The 20,902-nt window shown below is 42.3% G+C and overlaps 1 protein-coding gene across 3 annotated transcripts in view; it reads left to right on the top strand.

Annotated features, from left to right (window-relative positions):
- The window catches only part of LOC122812449 (cyclic GMP-AMP synthase-like), a 397,692-nt gene that overhangs the window by 70,702 nt on the left and 306,088 nt on the right, over nucleotides 1-20,902 (top strand). The window contains exon 1 of one of the 3 annotated variants that reach the window (XM_044084812.1): nucleotides 13,024-13,115. The exons of the other annotated variants lie outside the window; for them this stretch is intronic. The gene's annotated coding sequence lies outside the window, so the exon portion shown is untranslated. Of the gene's footprint in view, nucleotides 1-13,023; nucleotides 13,116-20,902 lie in introns of those variants that run through there. 3 annotated transcript variants of the gene reach the window in all.

Below are 20,902 nucleotides of genomic sequence, written 5' to 3'. Positions count from 1 at the left end.
CATTCTTTAGCTATGTTAGAAACCTGGGAGGAAACTCCCAGATATGCTCAGAACTAGTCAAAATGATGTGAAGATTACTGATCCTACAGACATTGCCAACATACTGGCTGACAGGTTCAGTGCAAACTTCTCCCCTCCCCAAAGGAGAGATATCTATACCAAACGATTGCAGCCCCCAAACATTTCCAACGCCCAAGTTAAAACTGCTCTCTCCAAAGCAAAAACACAGCATCCATGGGACCCGACGGTGTCCCGGCTGTGTGCTCCACGAACTCAATGAGGAATTAAACCCACAACTAGGACAGCTATTTAATCAAAGTCTTACCTCTGGATATGTACCCAGGAGTGGCGCACTGCAACTGTGGTCCCACTTCACAAAGGCGGTGCTTCCACCGACCCTGGAAATTACCGCCTATTAGCTTGACAAGCCTTATCTGCAAAGCCATGGAGAGGATCATAATGGACCTCATAAATAAAGACATAGGGAATTTGCAGACCTTGGATCCAACCCAGTTTGGCTTTGTCAAAGGCAGATCATGCCTTTTAAACTTGGTTGACTTTTTCGAAACAGTCACCAAAGCCATTGATGAGGGAAAGGCAGTCCATACAGCCTACCTGGATCTGGCAAAGGCCTTCGATACAATACCTCACTCGGGTATCATTGAAAAACTCAGCAGCTTAAATGTTAACCTATACATCACAAGATGGGTTGCTAACTGGCTGAGTGACAGAACCCACAGGGTCAGAGTTGCTGGCGCCATGTCAGACTCAAAGCCTGTCACAAGTGGGGTCCCACAGGGCTCAGTCCTGGGCCCACTCTTGTTTGGCATCTACTTTTCCGAAGTACAAGCAAACACAGGAGGGTTATGGCTGACAAAGTTTGCAGATGACTGCAAACTGGGAGCCATAGTAGAAAACACATCTGACACAGATATCCTTCAGAAGGGACTCACAGAAACGGATAACTGGTGCCAGAGCCATGGCCTAAAGTTAAATGCCAAAAAATGCATAGTCATACCCTTCGGGAAAAACAAGGTTACCCCTAGCTACCAAATAGGTGGCAATCCACTGAGCACAGAAGAAGTTATCAGGGACTTGGGGACCCAGGTTGATTGTAGTCTGTCATTCGACACCCATGTAGCTAAAGTAGTTAGGAAGACCTTCTACATTGCCCACCTTATCATGAAGGGATTCTCATCTAGATCAAGGGAGGTCATGGTCTCCCTTTACTCATCACTCATCAGACCAATGATTGAGTACAATGCCCAATTCGGAATGTATCTGACCCGACACTTACAGCAGCTGGAGAGACCACAAAAGTTCCTCACCAAAAGGATAAAGGGTCTCAAAAATCTGTCCTATGCTGCCCGACTGAAAGAACTCCAGCTCTATTCAGTCGCTTACCGCTTGCTCAGAGGTGACCTTTGCCTAACATACAAGGCCATGTCAAACCCAGATTTGATGAATATGCTTCACCTCAAAAAATCTAGATCCACCAGAGCCACAAGGGCGGGAGACTTAAACCTCGACACGGCTATTAATAGGACGTGCTGGAGGGATAGATTCGTCACCCAAAGACTCCCTATGCTGTGGAACAAAATCCCGGTATATGTGAGGCGGAGCACCTCGCTGGCCTTGTTCAAGAGAAATCTTGACCAATGGATGGGAGATCGCAAATATACCCCAGGGATTACCTCAGTGTCACTGCTCGACAGAGGCACAGCAAAATAATGGGTATAGTTCCCCATACTTAAGGGGTGGCGTAAGCCACAAAACGATGGGCTAGGCTTGTAAATGCCCTCGGGCAGATAGCCTAGTATGAACCTATGAACCTATGAATTATGAATTTTATGAGTTGATACAAGTCTTGTAATTCACTGTATTTATTTTATGTACTTGGTGAGGTTTTATACGGTTAAGAAATTTTATTTAACTCGTATATGCATAGTTAATTGATTTCCTGACTTGATTGGGTGTTTTGAACTATTTAAATGGATGGTATGGGGTTGCTTCCTTGTTCTGAAGAAGCCTGGTATTATACTAGGTGAAAGCGCGCTAAACTGTACTGCTGTGTTATAATTTGTTCCTTATTGCTTTTATTGGATATTAAAAGATGTTGAATCTACTGTCCTGCTTGCCTTGGAAAGGGTAAATGCCACAACACTGGAAATACCACACAAGACTGTTATGCTTTTAACTCATTCCCTCCAATTGAGCTGTTGAAGTTTGCACTGTAACTTCTAATGAGCAGAGCATAAGCTTTTTGATAGAATCAAATTACGCCCTCACATTTCAAATAAATGTTCATATCTGTGGCACTACTGGAGTTACCAAAGAAGTGTAAATATTAAACTCTTCAGCACAAATTATTTTTATAGTGTGGTATTCTTTAGGTTCTAGGTTTTAAAGTGGATTTTATAAGTCATACTAAACACAGTAACTATAAAATGTATAATATTTTCTGAACAACTTACAATATCTCAGCAAAAACTCAAGGTACACACATACTATTGGCAGCATTTTGTTCATCCAGCTATGAGCTTTCATATGAGTCTAAGCAGTTCTGTCTGTGCTACTTGGTTGTTGAGATATTTGGAAAAATATGAAATGTATGACAATATAAATTAATATTATATGACTAACAATTAATATTTCTTTACCTGCACTAGACAGAGATCAGATATTAATACAGTTGTGTTTGCCATTATATAAGCCTTAAGATGAAATATTTTAATAGTTTGTATGTAACATGATTTTGGAATTATTGATGCAAATATGAACAAGTGATATCTGACACCTAGTTGAGTCAGTAGGATGTAAATGACAGAGGCATCTGGAAGAGTAACCTGGCTATAATGAGTTAAATTTCCATTGGGTTCTCCAAATAAACACATCTTTAACTTCCCAGGGTACATAATGCTTCTGACATTGTATTCATGCCTGTACAATAAGATTATGCTTCCACTGGTAGTAAATCTTGTAGAGAGGTTTTCTGGGTTATAATGTGGAATTTATTGTGTAATATATACATTATTATTGCTTTTCATTGTAGTCATCAACATCATTTTCCTATATTTACATGGAGTTGGTGTGTCACATTAACATTAACCAGTATGGTCAAATTACCTGGAGACATTGTTTACACTGCTAAGTGGTTACACTCTAACCTAGTATATGTTTTATTTATACTAATTGCATACTATTGGAATGTTTTGTAAACATTTCTTCATCTGGGCTGAGCCTGAAAAGGCTCATCTGGATAAGTGCTTTACTCAGCTTAACAAATATATGAACAAGTCAGTGAATAAATGAATAATTGCCAATACCTGTCATGCATAAAGTTTTTTGGTGTCACTTTTGTGTCTAAAGCATTAGGGACCGCATCAAAGTTGCTTTTCTCAGCATTCACATTTCTTATGCTTTCCATTCTCTTTGGCCGTTCTTCTAACACAAGACTTATGCAACAGTTTTCCCTTCCATCTCTCAAAGCTCTTCTTCTTTTCTTTTTGTACCCTGTAGAAAAGCAGAAATTACTTGGACTTTCTTTAGTAGGGTGCCATCTCTTGTCTCATTTGCATTAAAATAATCTGTTGCTAAGTTCACACTATGAACTAGGAGATATCTTTGTATACAAAGATGCATATTACATACCTCTCAACTGTCCAGATTTTTGCAGAATGTCCAGATTTTTGCCTCATATTTTTGGACTGTTCCTCATAGAATTTGTGATTTTCTGGCAAATCACTGAGGACTGAAGTCACTATATAAGACATACATTTCAATTACAAACTTCATAGCCTTCAGAAAATACAAGCTAACTCAAATCCTGTTATTCTAGCAACCTTCTAAGTTTGTAAGAGCAATATTAAAAATCTGTCCCTACGAGACATTAAACTGAGGCCCCATGTAAATGACTTGTTGGTAGCTCAAATGGATGTAAAAGATCTAATCCCACTGTACCAATCGAAAAGAGTAGGGGAAGTTCCCCGAAGCCTTGACCAAATTTACCCTAGCCTGCTACCCCACCCTGCAATGTAAAGTACAGTGTTGTACCTACCATAAATGTAGATGTTCGAGTGTATTTATTGCTGCAGTCATTACACTTGGGTTAACCTGCCATCAGGCGGTCCCGCAGTCGGCCAGAGTTCCAAAGTCTTGGTCTGGCGTCAGTTGCTGTCGCTTCTTCCCTGACGTCAGTGCGCCAGGGGTATATAAGATGCAGCCAATGCCATTTTCTTTAGTTTTTCTTGCCCCAGATGTCAGGTGCCCCCAAATAGGTAGGCAATACATATTGCTAATAAAACATACATAAAAAATAAAAACAATACCTTTAGCTACAAGCAAATACACCACATAGGTTGTATAAGATAGAAAGGTATAGATAAGTCCCAGCTAAGAAAGTTGGGATGGAGGGAGGGTAACCTGGACTGCAGCAGTGAATACACTTGAACATCTACATTTATGGTAGGTACAAAACTGTACTATGTTCATCGTGTTTCACTGCTGCAGTCATTACACTTGGGTTGAAACCCAAAGCTGAGGTTGGGTGGCTGGGTCTGTATAGGATTTGGAGTGGCTACCAGCCCTGGATTTGGAGTAAAGAGGTAAGTGATAATGCTTGGTAAAGGTGTGCACTGAACTCCAAGTTGCAGCTTCCAAAATATCCTTGGCTGGTACTCCTCTAAGAAAGGCCGCTGAAGTGGCTGTCGCCCTGGTAGAATGAGGCCTAATGTTATTAGGCACAGTTTTTCCATGTTGTGTGTAGCAGAGACGGATACAGTGTCCTATCCACTTTGAAATGGTCTGCTTTGAAATAGCCTTTCCCTGTGATCCTGCAGCATATGATACAACCAATTGCTCAGTTTTCCTGAAAACTTTTGTTTTGCCCAAGTAGAAACGTAACTGCCTGTGTATGTCCAATAAGTGAAGAAGTCTCTCCCCTTTATTCTGGGGATTTGGATAAAAAGTTGGCAAGTGAATAGTTTGGTTAAGAGCCACACTGGAGACCACCTTTGGCATAAAGGTAGGGTTTGTTCTTAAGGAAACCCTGTCTTGATGAAAAATGATGAAAGGTTCCACTGCCATTAGTGCCTGTAACTCAGACTCTCTGTGCTGAAGTTATTGCCAGCAGCAGAGCAGTTTTCCATGATAAACATTTTAATTCTGCTGAAATGGCTGGCTCAAAAGGTGGTAAAGTAAGTTTTTCCAAAACAAAGTTGAGGTCCCAAGTTGGCGTTGGTGCTCTCCGGGGTGGTCTTATGTTTTTAGCCCCTCTGAGGTATTGTCTTAGTAATGGGTGAGAAAAAATAGGAGGATCCGTGTTGTAATGAGCTGAAATAGCAGAGGTGTGAATCTTAATAAATTAAAAGGAAAGGCTTTTGTCCAGCATCTCAGTTAAGTATTGTAATATCTGAGGAATATCTGGGACAAGAGGGTTAAGGCCTTGAGCCTGGTTCCAGGCGCAGAATCTCTTCCACTTTTCTGAATAAGATTTCCTGGTGCTGGGCCTCCTGGCCTCCAAAATGACACCCATAACAGCTTTAGAGAGAGGTGATGGCTGGTTGGCTGTTATATCTGCCTTGCAGCCAGATTTAAGGTTTTCAGCTGGCTGTGCAGGATCTGATTGTTTTGCTGAGTCAGAAGATGAGGAATCTGAGGTAAAATCCATGCTGGGCCTTGAGCTAAATTCTTTAAGATTGGGTACCAGTGCTGGTGGGGCCAGTCTGGAGCAATCAGGATCATTTTTGGTCTCTCTAGTCTGGCTTTTAGGAGTACCTTTGAAAGGAGAGGCAGTGGTGGGAAGGCATAAACTTAGTGTTTTCCAGCTGAATGAAAGAGCATCCACTTTCCATGCTTGTTTGTGATAAGTCCTTGTGCAGAATTTCTGTAGTTGGCAGTTCAGAGGGGAGGCAAACAGATCTATGTCTGGGCACCCCATTTTTGAGTTATCATGCTGAATACTTGTGGATTTAATTTCCATTCATGAGGATCCATGATGTTTCTGCTTAAGTCATCTGCCAGAGTATTTTTCTTTCCTGGCAGGAATTGTGCTTGCAGATGAACTTGATAGGTCAATGCTGTGTTCCACAAGGTCATGACTTGTCTGCATAGGGGGTAGGAATGAGTGACCCCTTGCTTGTTTATGTACCACATAACTGTGGTGTTGTCCGTCTTTAGCAGTAGTTGTCCTGGATGCAGAAGGTCCTTGAAGGCTGTGAGGGCATTTTATACAGCTAGCATCTCTTTTTGATTGATGAGGAGATGCATTTGGTCTGTGGTCCACTTGCCCTGGATACATTTTCCTGCCATGTGTGCTCCCCAGGCATAATCTGATGCATCTGTTGTGATTGTCTGCCTGGCTGTGGGTAAAGTGAAAGGCTGTCCCGTGTTGTGGTGACATGCCTGTGCCCACCATCGAAACTCCTGTTGTAGGCAGGGAATGAGTGGTATTATTGTTTCCAGGCTGTGACAGTGAGTCCAAACACTTTTTAGATACCATTGTAGCTTCCTTGTATGCAGTCTAGCATATGGTATTAGGAGTATGCAGGACACCATGAACCCCAAGGCCTGCAGAATTTTTCTTGCAGGGAGATGGGTTTTTGTTGCCATCAATTGAAAATACTCAGTCAGTTGTCTTTGCTTGTCTGGTGTGAGATAAGCCATCTGGGCAGTTGTATTTAAGCTTGCACCCAGGAATATTATCTCTTGTGAGGGCACTAGTTTTGACTTCTTTTCGTTTATTGTGTCCCTAGGCCCATAAGTAATATTTTTACAAACGCCAGATGCTGTAGAAGAATGTCCTTGCTCTCTGCTTGTATAAGGCAGTCGTCCAAGTAAGGATAAATTTGAATTCCTTTCTGTCTGCAAAATGCAATTACTGGTGCCAGGCATTTTGTGAAGACCCTGGGCGCAGTAGATAATCCAAAGGGCAGTGCAGAGAATTGGTAATGCATTGTGCCAGCTATGAATCTGAGGTATCTTCTGCAATTTTGTCTGATTGGGACATGCAGGTATGCCTCTTTGAGGTCCAAAGTAACAAGCCAAGCCTTCTTGCCCAGCATGGGAAGAAGTTGCTGTAGTGTCAACATTTTGAATTTTGGAATATCCAGGTACGTGTTTAGAATAGTTAGATCCAGTATGGGTCTCCAAGCTTTGTCCTTTCTGGGGACCAAGAAAAGTCTTGAGTAAAATCTTTGTCTTTGTTCTTGTTCTGGTACTTTTTGAATAGCTCTCATGTGCATGAGGGCTGTAATTTGTTTTTGTGCCTCTGCCCATTGATTTTGTGGCAGATTTGGCATTCCTTTCGGCCTTGGTAGAGTGTGAAAGTGGAACTTGTAACATTGAGACACAATATTCAGAACCCATTTGTCCTGGGTGATTATATGCCATTTTTGTGAAAAAAAGTGCTAGTTTCCCCCCTAAGGGAGCTGTCAAAAGGTGAGAGCTTGGCATTTGAAAGGGGAAGTCATTGGGACTGTTTCCGATAAGGTTGTGACTTGTCTTCTCCTCCTTTAGGGGTCAAAGCACCCCATTGTCGTGGCCTGTATGAACCTTGGGGCTGAGATCTGCCTCTTGGGCGTCTGTATCTGCCTCTTTGTGGTCTGTCTGACACTGGAAAGGACCAATTTTTTGAAGGCCAATTTCTGCTAAATCTAGGAGGCTGTACCTGTAAGAAATCCTTTACAGTTTGCATAGATTTTGCTTTATCCTCCATTTTCTTTAATACCTCTTCAGCCTTAACACCAAACAAAATATCATGCTGTAAAGGAGCATCCAATAATTTTGCCTTAACATGATCTGGTAAACTTTGTTCTTTTAACCAAGCATGCCTCCTTATCACAGATCCTGTAACTGCGGCTCTACAAGACGCCTCTAATGAATCAAAACTACCTTGCAGAGTATGCTTTCCCACTTGTTCAGCTGCATGCAATAAGTCCTGCATTTCCTTATGGTCAGGACCTTCTAAACTTGTAGGCATTTTCTGTTTTAGCAAAGACATTAAATATTGTTGGTATTTAAGCATGTGGAACTGGCAATTTAAGGCCCTTACTGCTAAGGTTGCAGAAGTGTAAACTTTTTCCCCCCATCTATCCAATGCTCTGGAATCCCTGTCAGAGGGTACTGGATTTTTTGCAGTGGAAGCCTTTACCCCCTTGGGACCCTGGGAAATGGTTTCTGGGTCAGCAGCAGGGTTTTTATAAAGAAATTTGTGAGACTCAGGGACTCTGAAGTACCTGTCTGGCTTGGCTGGAGCAGGGGGTAAAGAATCGGGAGTTAAACTAGATTCAGAGAACACATCATCCACAATGTCTAACACAGGTGGAATAGCCAGGGGCCTGTGTTGAGGCAATAACAGAAAATCTCTGAGCCTTTTCTTGGATTCTGAGTAATTCTGGCTCTCCCAATGGAAATGCTCCCTCATGGTATGTAAAGTTTCCCCAAAAGAGTAATCCTCAGGAGGAGAGGCTGAAGGGATTGATTCTTCAGCATCAGAGTCCTCATAGGGGGGTAAAGAGTATCCCTGGTCTGAAGAGGAATCGGAGGAAATGGAAACCTAGTCAGAGGAATCATAGTCTGTATCCTGCCTAGACCTTTTATCAGGAGGGGGATGAGAACCCCTGATCAGAGTAATCAGGTCTTCAGCCATTTTAAGCATCTGTTTCTTAGGCATTGAGGCCTGTCCAGGAGAATGCTGTACTTGTTTCTTTGTCTTTAATGGAGTCTTTGACTTGGTTGTTGTTTTGATGGTAAGCTGTGAAGGTCTGAAAACACCCTCAGAAGCCGATGCCTGCTCAGCGGCTCCGGACCCATCTGAGGGAATAGTTTCCGTAGGCCCAATACCTTGAGTTTTCAGAGGCCTAGATGTCTCCACGTGGGAGTCGGAGGCGGCCTGTGGCTCTGAGGCAGCGGGCGTCAGGGGCTGCGAAAGCACCTCACTGAGCACCAGCGAACCGGCGACTGGCCTGGAAGAGGCTTCGTCATCGGTTTTGGACCTCGGTTGCCTGTCTTTATCCTTGTCTTTGCGTTTTTTGTGTATTCCGGTTGTCAGTTGTTCCGACGGCATGGTATAATTGAACCTTCGGCCAAAATAATGGCGAGCAAAATCAAACCGACGTTTAATAGTGCGTTTGTTAAATCTAGCACAAAACCGACAACTACTGACGTCGTGATCTGGGCCTAGGCATGGAATACAGTAAGAATGGAACTCTTTATGAGGTATTTGCTTCCCACAAGGAATACAGTTATTAACTTTTACTGACATCAGTCTGAGGCAAGAAAAAGTTTCCCCAACAGGGTACTTAGCTTTATTGAAGACTTCGGTTCTGAAATTCGAATTCGAAAATCTCAGGAGTTGGCCTACCGGCACTTGCGAACTGCTTTTGCTTTGGGCACTGTGCGGCAAGAAAGAGTGAAGAAAATGGCGTCAGCTGCATCCTATATACCCCTGGCGCACTGACGTCAGGGAAGAAGCGACAACAACCGACACCGGACCAAGACTTTGGAACTCTGGCCGACTGCGGGACCACCTGATGGCAGGATAACCCAAGTGTAATGATTGCAGCACTGAAACACGATTAACATCTTGCTGCTTTGCTTACAAATTTATTTCTACTATTACACATATCTGAGGACAACAGGTATCTTTTATATACTGGAGAGATTATTTATGTGCTTTAATAATGTGGCATATTGCTTCATTTGCCTGAAATGGTCCAATAGATACCTGCTAAGACTCTTGCTACCCCAATAGTGCCTTTTTTAGGCAAGGTTCAAATAACAAATTCACCACCATAACAGGAACAGGCAAGCAAAAACTAAGAGTAATGCTACTCAATGCTAGAAGTCTAAATCTCAAAATGCACTCATTCGAGGCACTCCTTAAAATGGAGAACATCGATATCTGTGCAGTGACTGAGACCTGGTTCAAGGCTCCAGAGAGCACCCCTGCACTACCATGCTATAACTCATACCACACTTTTCGACCATGTAACCTGGACCGAAACACAAAAGGTGGAGGTGTGTCCATATTCATTAAGGATATCTACACCTCCAGGCTAGTTGCTCAGCACAATGTATCCGAGGTTATCCAAGTGCAACTAACTCTGGGCAAAACTGCAATCCAAATTGTAGCTTGCTACAGATCCCCCACCCTGCCCCAGGATTCCCACTCCTCTTTTGTTGATGTATCGGAAAATATTAGGGTTCAACCAAACACACTAATAATGGGTGACTTCAACTACCCCACCATTAACTGGGAAAACAACTCATGTACCAACTCCTTAGCTCAATGCTTTCTGAAATTCATAAACTCCAATGCCCTGGATCAACTTATCCACACCCTACCAGGGGCAACAGTATTCTAGACCTAGTCATTACCAACATGAGTGACTGGTGTTCCACACCTGAAGTCAACTCCTCGTTGGTCCGATCTGACCATAAGCTAATCACCCTTGATATCCACATCCCGCTCCCACCCCCCATTAAGGAAACCACAGTAAAAAATTTCTCCAAAGCCAACTTCATGCTTCTTAAGACAGAAGTGGTGAACGTCATGACACCCATGCTGATGGACAATACAGTTACAACTGCTGAATCCTACACAAATTCACCCTATAAGCACTTACACGAGTGCATGGATCCCAAACAGAACCAAGATGCTATCCTCCAAAAAAAGGATGCTAGTCTGGTGGTCCCTTGCCATAAACAAACTGTACAACAGAAGGAAGAAACTGTTCAGAGAGTAAAATCCCATGAGTGGAGGAGCTCCCTGGACAGCCTCAGTAAGAAGCTGAGATCCCTTATAAGATCCTCCAAAGCTAGCTATGAAAACAAAATCACCACTAATTCCAAGGACAACCACAAAGCATTCTATAGCTATGTCAAGAATCTCAATGGCAACACCCAGATCTCTTCTGAGTTACAGCACAAAGGCACGAAAATTACAGAACCATCTGATATTGCTAACATCCTGGCAGATAATTTCAGTCCTAACTTTACCCCCCTCTCACCCCCTAAATGGCCCATATCTATAAAGGAAGAATGCAGAGTCCATGTAATCACAACTACGCAGGTAAAAGCTACACTCTCTAAAGCCAAAAACACAGGCTGCGTTTTACACGAGCTTCAGAACTAACTGGCTCCCCACTTAAGCACCATGTTCAATAATAACGTTGCAAAAGGCTTTGTGCCCACTGAATGGTGCACAGCAACAGTTACCCCAGTCCACAAAGGGGGATCCACCACTGATCCCAGGAACTATTGCTCTATTAGCCTGATGAGCCTGGTCTGCAAGGCCATGGAACTCATAAACAAAGACATTGGTAACCTCCAAACTCTGAATCCCACCCATTAAGGGTTTGTGAAAGGCAGATCATGCCTCCTGAACCTGATCAACTTCTTTGAGGCAGTCACCAAAGCCGTAGATAAGGGTAAGGTGGTTCACACAGCCTATCTTGACCTCGCCAAGGCTTTCAACACTATCCCCCATTCTGGCATTATAGCTAAACTCACTAAACTAGGTATAAATCCCTACATCACAAGATGGGTTGCCAGCTGGCTCACTGACAGAACCCACACTGTAAAAGTTGCAGACTCCAAATCTGACCTCAAAGCAGTGACAAGTGGAGTACCACAGGGTTCCATTCTGGGACCTCTCCTGTTTGGTATCTACTTCTCTGAAGTACAGGTTAACACAGAAGGCCTCTGGCTAACAAAGTTTGCAGATGACTGCAAACTAGGAGCCATAGTCAAGTCCCCAAATGATGTGGACATCCTATAGAAGGGCCTCGCTGAGAGAGATGTCTGGTGTCAGAGCCATGGCCTCAAGCTCAATGCCAAAAAGTGCAGTCATCCCCTTTGGTAAAAACTCTGTACCCATGAACTACCACATAGGCAGTAATCTACTTAACACAGAATGCGTGATAAGAGACCTTGAGACCCAGGTGGACAGTAGTCTCTCCTTTGATAGTCACATCGCCAAGGTAGTTAGGAAGTCCTTCTACGTGGCACACCTCATCATAAAAGGGTTCTCATCCAGGAAAAAAGAGGTCATTGTTCCCCTCTACTCGATACTCATTAGACCCATTATGGAGTACAATGCCCCTTTTGGAATGTACCTCACAAGACATCTGCAGCAGCTGGAAAGGCCACAGAAGTACCTCACAAAGAGGATTACCGGCCTCAAACAAATACCCTACACTGACCGCCTCAAAAAACTCCAGCTTTACTCTGTAGCATATCGCCTACTCTGAGGTGATCTCTGCCTAACATTTAAAGCTATGTCAAACCCAGAGCTGTTGGACATGCTACACCTAAAGAAATCCCAATCCCTCTGAGCTACATGCTCTAGGGACCTAAACCTTGTCACCACAATAAACAGGACATGCTGGAGGGGTAGATTCCTGTCTCAGAGACTTCCCATACTTTGGAACAGGCTACCCATCTATGTCAAGCAAAGGTCTTCATTAGCACTCTTCAAGAAAAATCTTGAGTGGATGGGAAATAAGAAATACACCCCAGGGATCACTTCTGTGTCTCTGTTCAACAGTTGCACAGGTAAATAACTTTCTTGAGTGGCGTAAGCCAGGGAACCTTGTTGGCTAGGCTTACGTAGGCACTTGGGCCGATAGCCTAGTACCTACCTATGAACCTATGAGAAAGGAAATGTCAGGCTGAACAATACAAGAAACATTATCCATAATGTTAACATAATCCATTTAACTCTGCTATCGTTTGTATATGAAGGCACACATTTAATCAGCATTTAGTACAAACTGTACAGAGTTAGTCCTGCCTTTTAAGTTTAATGTTTTAAGAATTTGTAGAGTGTTTAAGTCCCACCTGGACAAGCTAGAAGCTCTGACTGTTTTTTTCACTCGTGGTCCATCTGGCCAGGGTCTAACTTATTGATTTGGTAATACTGGGTCTAACTATGATTGGTAGTACTGCTCATTTTCCCAGACCACAGACTGGCTACTAATTTGTTTCCCCACCCTCTCACTTTACCTTCCAGTCAAGGAATCTACTTATGTCTTCTAAGCTACCTGGTGCCATTTTAAAATTTATGGATCTGTCTTCTGCTTCCTTACCCATCCCCTGCATGGTGTGCTCACCAAGTAAGTTTTTTTTTTCTTGAGTCTATGTTTGCCTTAATACTTTCTATTAACAATGGTTGCAGTCTTATCAGAATTGTTATCAGAATTGCAATATTTTTCTTGTTGAATACCATATGTGTGTGTACAATGCTTAGTTCTGACATTACACAAGCAACTTTTAATTAACCAACACTATTTACAGTAATTTTTTGGAGCGCTGGCTTTATCTGTTTATTAGGATTACATAGCACTACACTAATGTCTTATGTCCACACTCTATTTGACATTCCCTTGATTTCGTTATTTATCTATCTACTTACTTATCTACTTATCTACTCTCCTTCTCTCTCTTTCTATCTCTCTTTTTAGATATTGCCTTCCCCCTCAAATTATACCCACTAGGGAGTTGTTATTATACATTTACAGTTTTCATTTTAGTACTGTTTGTATTCACTCAAGGTAGCATGGTGTTGTTTTTTTTTTTTTTGAAAATAGTCTTTATTTTGTTTTTTTGTTTTTACTTAGGTCACAATGCCTCCCACAGCTTTATATTCCTCTTATTTCCTTTGTACTCTGCAATTGTATTTTTTACATTCACATTTACATGTTTCTAATGGAGGAAGGTTCTGTATTTTGATTATGTATGCATTGTTTTTATTTGTAAAATAATAAAAAATTATTTGAAAAAAAAAGGATTACATAGCACTACACTCCTAGCATAGAATGGTTAGTGAATGTAAATGTAGTCCAACTGATTTAATTGCGACTGCATACAGTATGTGTACTGCCTTATTTTAAATGTTACCACCTGACTCCTCTAGCTATGCAGTTTGATATAGTGAATTCCTCCAATTGTGATAGACTTTATTTGTTTTCTCTTTTATTAATTCATGCTTTTAAATGTTACCACCTGACTCCTCTAGCTATACAGTTTGATATAGTGAACTCCTCCAATTGTCATAGACTGTATTTGTTTTATTAATCCATGCTTGGTTTGCCAATCTCATATTGTACTGTATAACTCTATTTCCAAACTTACTGCAGAAATTATGTAAACAGCATGCTTATTTTGCTGCTCTACCCTTTATTGAAAGACTAAGTATTATATTTATGTAGTGAATAGCCTTATTTACACTTTTTGTTCTCTTTCTCTTCAGTCTGTTGGTGTCCCTTTCAGCATACTGCCCCTCTATCTTCTTTTTCTGAAGTTGCAACTGGCAATTTTTCTTTAACACTACAGCCCTGGCAACACTATCAGGAACAAATTAACTGTCTGCAAAGTATGTCCATCACCCTACATTTCGAAGATAAACCATCCTTGTATCTGTGCATTGCTTTGTTAACTGGTATGCACACCAGTGTGGGACACTCCCTGCAGTTCCTCCTTCCCCTTATCCAGTACTTGTCTCTCCGTTATTTTCATTTTTTTCCTTCTTTTTTCCACCCATTAAAGCTAATCCCCTCCCCCACCAAATTATAGTGCTCTAGTTTGAACAATAAACTGTCAGCCACAATTGAAGCTCGTTGGTTCATAGGTTCATATGTTGGTACTAGGCCATCAGCCCTAGGGCCTATACAAGCCGAGCCATAACAATTCCCTGGCCATTTCTTCCCAAAGTATTTACTTCCCTGGACCCCTCTCTAGCAGGGCAACTGACGTGATCCCCAGGGTGAATTTCCTATCTCCCATCCAATCATCAAGGTTCCTTTTGAAGAGGGCCAAAGAGGCACTCTGCATGACATGTGGGCAGTCTATTCCAGAGTCTGAGGAGTCTCTGCATCAGGAACCTATCCCTCCAGCATGTTTTGTTCATTGTGATGACATGGTTTAGATCCCTGGAGCATGTATCTCTGAGGGATTGGGATTTCTTTAAGTGTAGCATGTCCAACAGCTCTGGGTTTGACATGGCCTTGTATGTTAAGCAGAGATCGCCTCTGAGTAGACGATATGCGGCAGAGTATAGGTGGAGTTTTTTTAGAAGGTCAGCACAGGGCATCTGCTTTAGGCCTGTGATTCTTTTAGTGAGGTATTTCTGCAGCCTTTCCAGTTGTTGCAGATGTCTTCAGAGGTACATACCAAACGGGACGTTGTATTCTATAATGAGTCTAATGAGGGATAAGTATAGTGGGACAATGACCTCCTTTTTTCTGGATAAAAAGCCCTTAGTGATGAGCTGTGTCACATAGAAGGATTTCCTGACTGTTGTGGCGATGTGGTTATTGAAGATGAGACCACTGTCCACTTGTGTCCCTAAGTCTCTTATCACACTTTCGGTGTTTAGTGTACTGCCACCTATGTGGTAATTCACGGGTACATGTTTTTTCCCAAAGGGGATAACTATACATTTCTTGACATTGAGCTTGAGGCCATGGCTCTGGCACCAAACATCTGTTTTTGTAAGGCGCTTTTGTAGAATATGCACATCATTTGGGGATTCAATAATGGCTCCCAGTTTGCAGTCATCTGTGAACTTTGTTAGCCAGAGTCCCTTAGTGTTGGCCTGTACTTCAGAGAAATAGATGACAAACAAGAGTGGTCCCAGGTCTGAACACTGAGGTACTCCACTTGTAACTTGTCTGGAGCTGGATTTGGAGTAGGCTACTTTTACAGTGTGGGTTCTGTCAGTAAGCCAAGTTGGCAACCCATTGAGTGACGTAGGGATTAATGCCCAGCTTAGTAAGTTTATCTGATTCCAGAGTGGGGGATGGTGTCAAAGGCCGTGGCGAGGTCCAGATAGGCTGTGTGGACTTCCTTACCCTTGTCCATGGCTCTGGAGACTGATTCAAAGAAGTCAATCAGGTTCAGGAGACAATTTCTGCCCTTCACAAACCCAAACTGCGTGGGGTCCAGTGTTTGAAGGTTGCTAATGTCTTTGTTTATAAGTTCCATAATACGTTCCATGGCCTTGCAGATCAGGCTCATCAGACTGATGGGGCAGTAGTTCCTGGGATCCAAGGTGGATCCTCCTTGTGGAGTAGGATAACTGTAGCTGTGTGCCACTCAGTGGGCATGAAGCCTGAGTTGAGGCTATGATTAAACATGACACTTAGGTGAGGTGCCAGTTCATTTTGTAGTTCATGTAGTACACTGCCTGGGATGTTATCTGGTCCAATGGATGCTGTATTCTTACCTTTAGAGAGTGAGTTTTTTACCTGTGCGGCCATTATTACCGGAATTTGGCAATCTTTCGGTATTGAGATGGGCCCTTTAGAGGGTGAGAGGGGGGTGAAGTTTGCACTGAATCGATCTGCCAGGATATTGGCAATATCCTTGGGATCAGTATATTTAATGCCATTCTGTTGTAGCTCAGAGCAGATCTGAGTATTGCCATTTAGATTCTTGACATAGCTATAGAATGCCTTGTGGTTGTCTTTGGAATTTTGGCAATTTTATTTTCATAACTACCTTTGGAGGATTTTATGAGGGATCTCAGCTTCTTACTGAGGCTGGTAAGGGAGTTTTTTGCATCCTGGGATTTTCCTCTTTTCTGCAACAGTTTCTTCCTTTTGTTGTAAAGTTGTTTATGGCAAGGGACCACCAGATTGGCTTCCTTTGTTTGGAGGATGGCGTCTTCGTTCTATTGGGGATGGCACGATTCATGCATGAGTGGATGTGCTCGTACAGTGCCTTAGTGTAGGATTCAGCAGTTGAACTTTCAGTTCCCATCTGCATGGGTGTCATGAAGTTTGCCACTTCTGACTTGAGTAGTATGAAGTTGGCTTTGGAGAAGTTTTTTACGGAGGTTTCCTTACTGGGGGTGGGGTGGGGGTGGGATGTGGATGTCAAGGGTGATTAGCTTATGGTCAGACCTGACCGAGGGGGCAAGCATAGGTGTGGAGCATTGATTTCCCATGTTGGTAATGAAGAGGTCTAGGCTATTGAAGCCCCTGGTGAGACTAAGGATTAGTTGATTCAGGGCATTGGAATTTATGAATTCCAAGAATCACTGGGCAAAGGTGTTGGTACATGAGTAGTTTTTCCAGTTAATGGCAGGGTAGTTGAAAGCAGCCAGTATTAGGGTGTTTGGTTGTATCTTAATATTTTCCAGTATATTTAGAAAGGTGTAGTGAGAATCTTGGGGCATGGTGGGGGATCTGTAGCAAGCTACAATTTGGATTGCAGTCTTACCTAGTGTGAGTTGCACCTGGAGAATTTCAGATGCATTGTGTTGGGCAACTAGCCTAGTGTTGTGAATAGCCTTGGTGAAGATGGACACTCCTCCACCTTTAGTGTTTCAGTCCTGGTTTGGTGGCCAAAAGTGTGGTAAGAGTTGTGGCCTGGTATTGCAGGGGTGCTCTCTGGAGCCTTGAACCAGGTCTCAGTTACTGCACAGCTATCGATGTTCTCCATTTTTAGGAGCGCCTTGAGAGAGTGAATTTTGAGGTTTAGACTTCTAGCATTGAGTAGTATTACCTTCAGATTTTGCATGCTTGTACCTGTTACGGTGGTGGTTTTGTCCTTTGAACTTTGCCTAAAAAAGGCACTATAGGGGTGGCAAGAGCCTTAGACAGTAACCCGAATCCCAGGGGCGACAGGTGCAGACCATCTCTGGCAAAGCATCATGGTCTATTTATCATGTCATCCCAGGAAGACAGATACTAGATACCCTTTGAATGACACCAGAAGCTTAGCCACCAGAAGCTTAGCCAATTACTGAAGTCAATCATTTTGTCCTTATACTGTGGTATCATTCTGGGCGAACGCAGGATGCTACTCAGGGCTAGGGTCATACCTGCCTGAGCCACATGATCCAAGAGGTCTTCCATGTCTCTCTTCATGTAGTCCAGGGAGGTACATCTCAAGTCATTTACTCCAACATGGACAATGACAGAGTTGTATTTGTACTTGTTGTGGAGTGACTTGAGTGCGTGCGTTATGTGGCAGATCCTGGCACCCGACAGGCAGCTGACTGTAATTTTCTCCTTGTTCAGCCTGGTGAGTGAGACATCAGTGTGCCTGACTATAGAGTCACCTATGACTAAAGTGCTGAGTACGTTGTCTTGCCTTAGGGGCTGTTGTTGGGTGGCACACTGGTGTTGTGAGCTATGTGTCACTTTGGTTGTGATTGGTGTTTGTTTGCGTTTCAGCTTTGGAGGTCCTTGTTGCTTGGGCAGGTTAATGTTAAGGGCCTCCACATATTTTGATTTAGTGTTGCTATGTGTGGGTGTTGGTGGTGTGGGTTTAGAAGGGCTATGTGTTGCTTGAGGTGTAGTGTAGGTGTTAACCTTCTCTTCTTGACTATCTAGCAGAATCTTGGGTGGAGAGAGCTTTGCTTCCAGTTTGGCTATGTAAGTGCATCTATCACAGGTTGTAGTGTTGGGTGGTAGGAGGAGAGGGTTGTCTGTGTACATTAGGCAATTGCTGCATTGCCCCAGTATGCACAGATTCACCAGGTGGACAAGAGAAATCACTGGAAGCTCACCCTTGGACAAGCCTGGTTTGGTGCTTTTTTTTTGTACAGTACAAGAGCTGTTTTCCCTGACCTTAGTAAGGTACTTTGTAGTTATAAGCTGTTTAGTGCCTACAATTAAATTCTCCTTAATAAGGAGAGATGAGTGCTTGTAGCAGTTTAAGACTTTATAGTGCTTTCCAGCAGGTTTTAAAGCAAGTGCTAGTCACAGGGATGCTTAAATGTAAGATGAAAAAAAAAATGGTTTATCCTAAACACTGCAGTGTGCACTAGAGGAGTTAGATATGAAAGTAGGTAACTTAAGTTTTACCTGTCTGAAAAGTTAAGTTTTAGTGGAGAGTCAATATTTTTAAAACAGCAAGATAGATTGAAAGGGGGTGGTCACTTTTGTATTCTGGTACTATGGAATACAGTAGGATGGTCAATAAATTTAAATAGTTGAAGGGGAGTGATTTCACAAAATGATAAATTTGTGCTTACACAAGGCAGTAAAAACAGAGATGAAATTATATATATGGTGAAATTAACATAAGGGAAGGCAACTAAAAAGACAGTGGTGTTTAAGAACACTACAGTAACCATGTGGGAGGGTGGTGAAAAAATTTCTGCCTTACTCACAAAAGACAGAGCTGTGGTCTCTTTTCAAGTTTTAATATGCAGTTAAAAGCAGAATACAAGTAAAATACAAGTTAAATAAAACAAATTACAGTATTCAAAATAGAAAAAGGCAATAAAGTAATAGAACAAATAAAAAGCAAACTAACCTTTCCCTCACAGCAAAGTGTAGCAGAGTCTGGGTGAGCCTTTCTTCATATACTTTGTCTCTCAAACTTGTGAATTACGGGTATCCATTATTTCCATTTAACTCTGCTACCATTTGTATATTGAGGCACACATTTAATCAGCATTAACAAATGTAAAATAAGTAATAAATAAATATTTAGTGCAAACTGTACAGAGCTAGTCCTGCCTTTTAAGTTTAATGTTTTAAGAACTTGTAGAGTGTTTAAATCTCACCTAGACAAGCTAGATCAGACTGATTGTTTTTTTCACTCATAGTCCTTCTGGTCAGGGTCTGCCCACTCTGTTCGCCCTCGCTGCGCTCAGGCTCACTCTGCTCCCCTACCCTAACCCCATTCCCACCTACCCCCACTTTCCCCAAAATTATACTTATCTAGTCTCCTCCCCTGATTAACTCCAACTAATCACCATCACTAATTCCACCTATCACTCACATTCACCTTGCTATGCCCCCAGCATGCTTCTTCCTAATATTCCTGCCTATCTGTTACTCCACCCCTAATTCACCTGAATATTCTCCTCAACTACTATAACTATGCACACTCCTTTCCTATATTACTCTACCCATACCTAACCCCACTAGACTACTAAATTATGCTGTACTTAACCGAGGTCCCAACACTACTTATATCTCTTCCTCTTCTTACTCAACATTCACTCCCTCTAACTTAGCTGTAACTTCTCCCTCAGCAGTACCCCTCTTACCTCTTACTATCCCTCATTACTAGACCACAGCTTTATACAATGTCTCTAGCTTCCACTACTGTTTTATTCCACAACTCTGCAAATCCAACTATCATGCTGTCTTCCACTACACTCACGCTTTCTACCCTACTCCTATCCTTACTCAGTAGATCCCTAATACACCTCACTGTTACAAACACCATTTCCTTCTTCACTAACTTCATCACCACTTCTCTACCTCTTCTTCCTTACCTATTCCACCCAACACCTATACAGGCATCTCTCCAAGCCTCTATCAAGTAAATTCCCTCCACCATTACAAAGTAAAGCCTATCTCCTCAATATATAAAATCCAATTGAATCAACTAAACTTCTCTGCTGTACATTTTCAAATGAGTCACACCAAACCAACCACTAACCAAAAACGTCACACTTTTAAACTCTCCACCATACCTTTATGTGGTGACATACAGCCCAATCCAGATGCAACACATTCAACCATCCCACCACACCCATCAACAGAGACTACCAAAAGTCATTATATATAGAAAATCTTAATCTCTGAAGTATCCGCAATAAAATCTCAGACTTTCACACATGGATCATTTGCCATCAACCAGACATTATTGCCACCACTGAGACCTGTCTAAAACCCCATATTGAAGACAGTGAATTTCTCCCTCCAGGCTTTCAAACAATAAGGTTAGACAGTTCCCATAAAAAGGAGGCGATGTTGCCATTCTCTATTCCAGCACTTACAGTCTATTTCTATTTACTAATCCTATACCTCAGTTCTCTAATGCAGAAATGATCCTAACTTTCTTACATATGAATAACAGCAAAGAAATTTGCATCATAGCTCCTTGTATACCCCTGGAAACAACATACCTATATTGGAAGATATCCTAGTCT

Source organism: Protopterus annectens, chromosome 1.part1 (genome assembly GCF_019279795.1).
Source record: "Protopterus annectens isolate FY-2018-M chromosome 1.part1, PAN1.0, whole genome shotgun sequence".
NCBI classification, from domain to species: Eukaryota; Metazoa; Chordata; order Ceratodontiformes; family Protopteridae; genus Protopterus; species Protopterus annectens.
The sequence above is the reverse complement of the archived record's forward strand: the minus strand, read 5'-3'. Positions and strand labels throughout refer to the sequence as shown.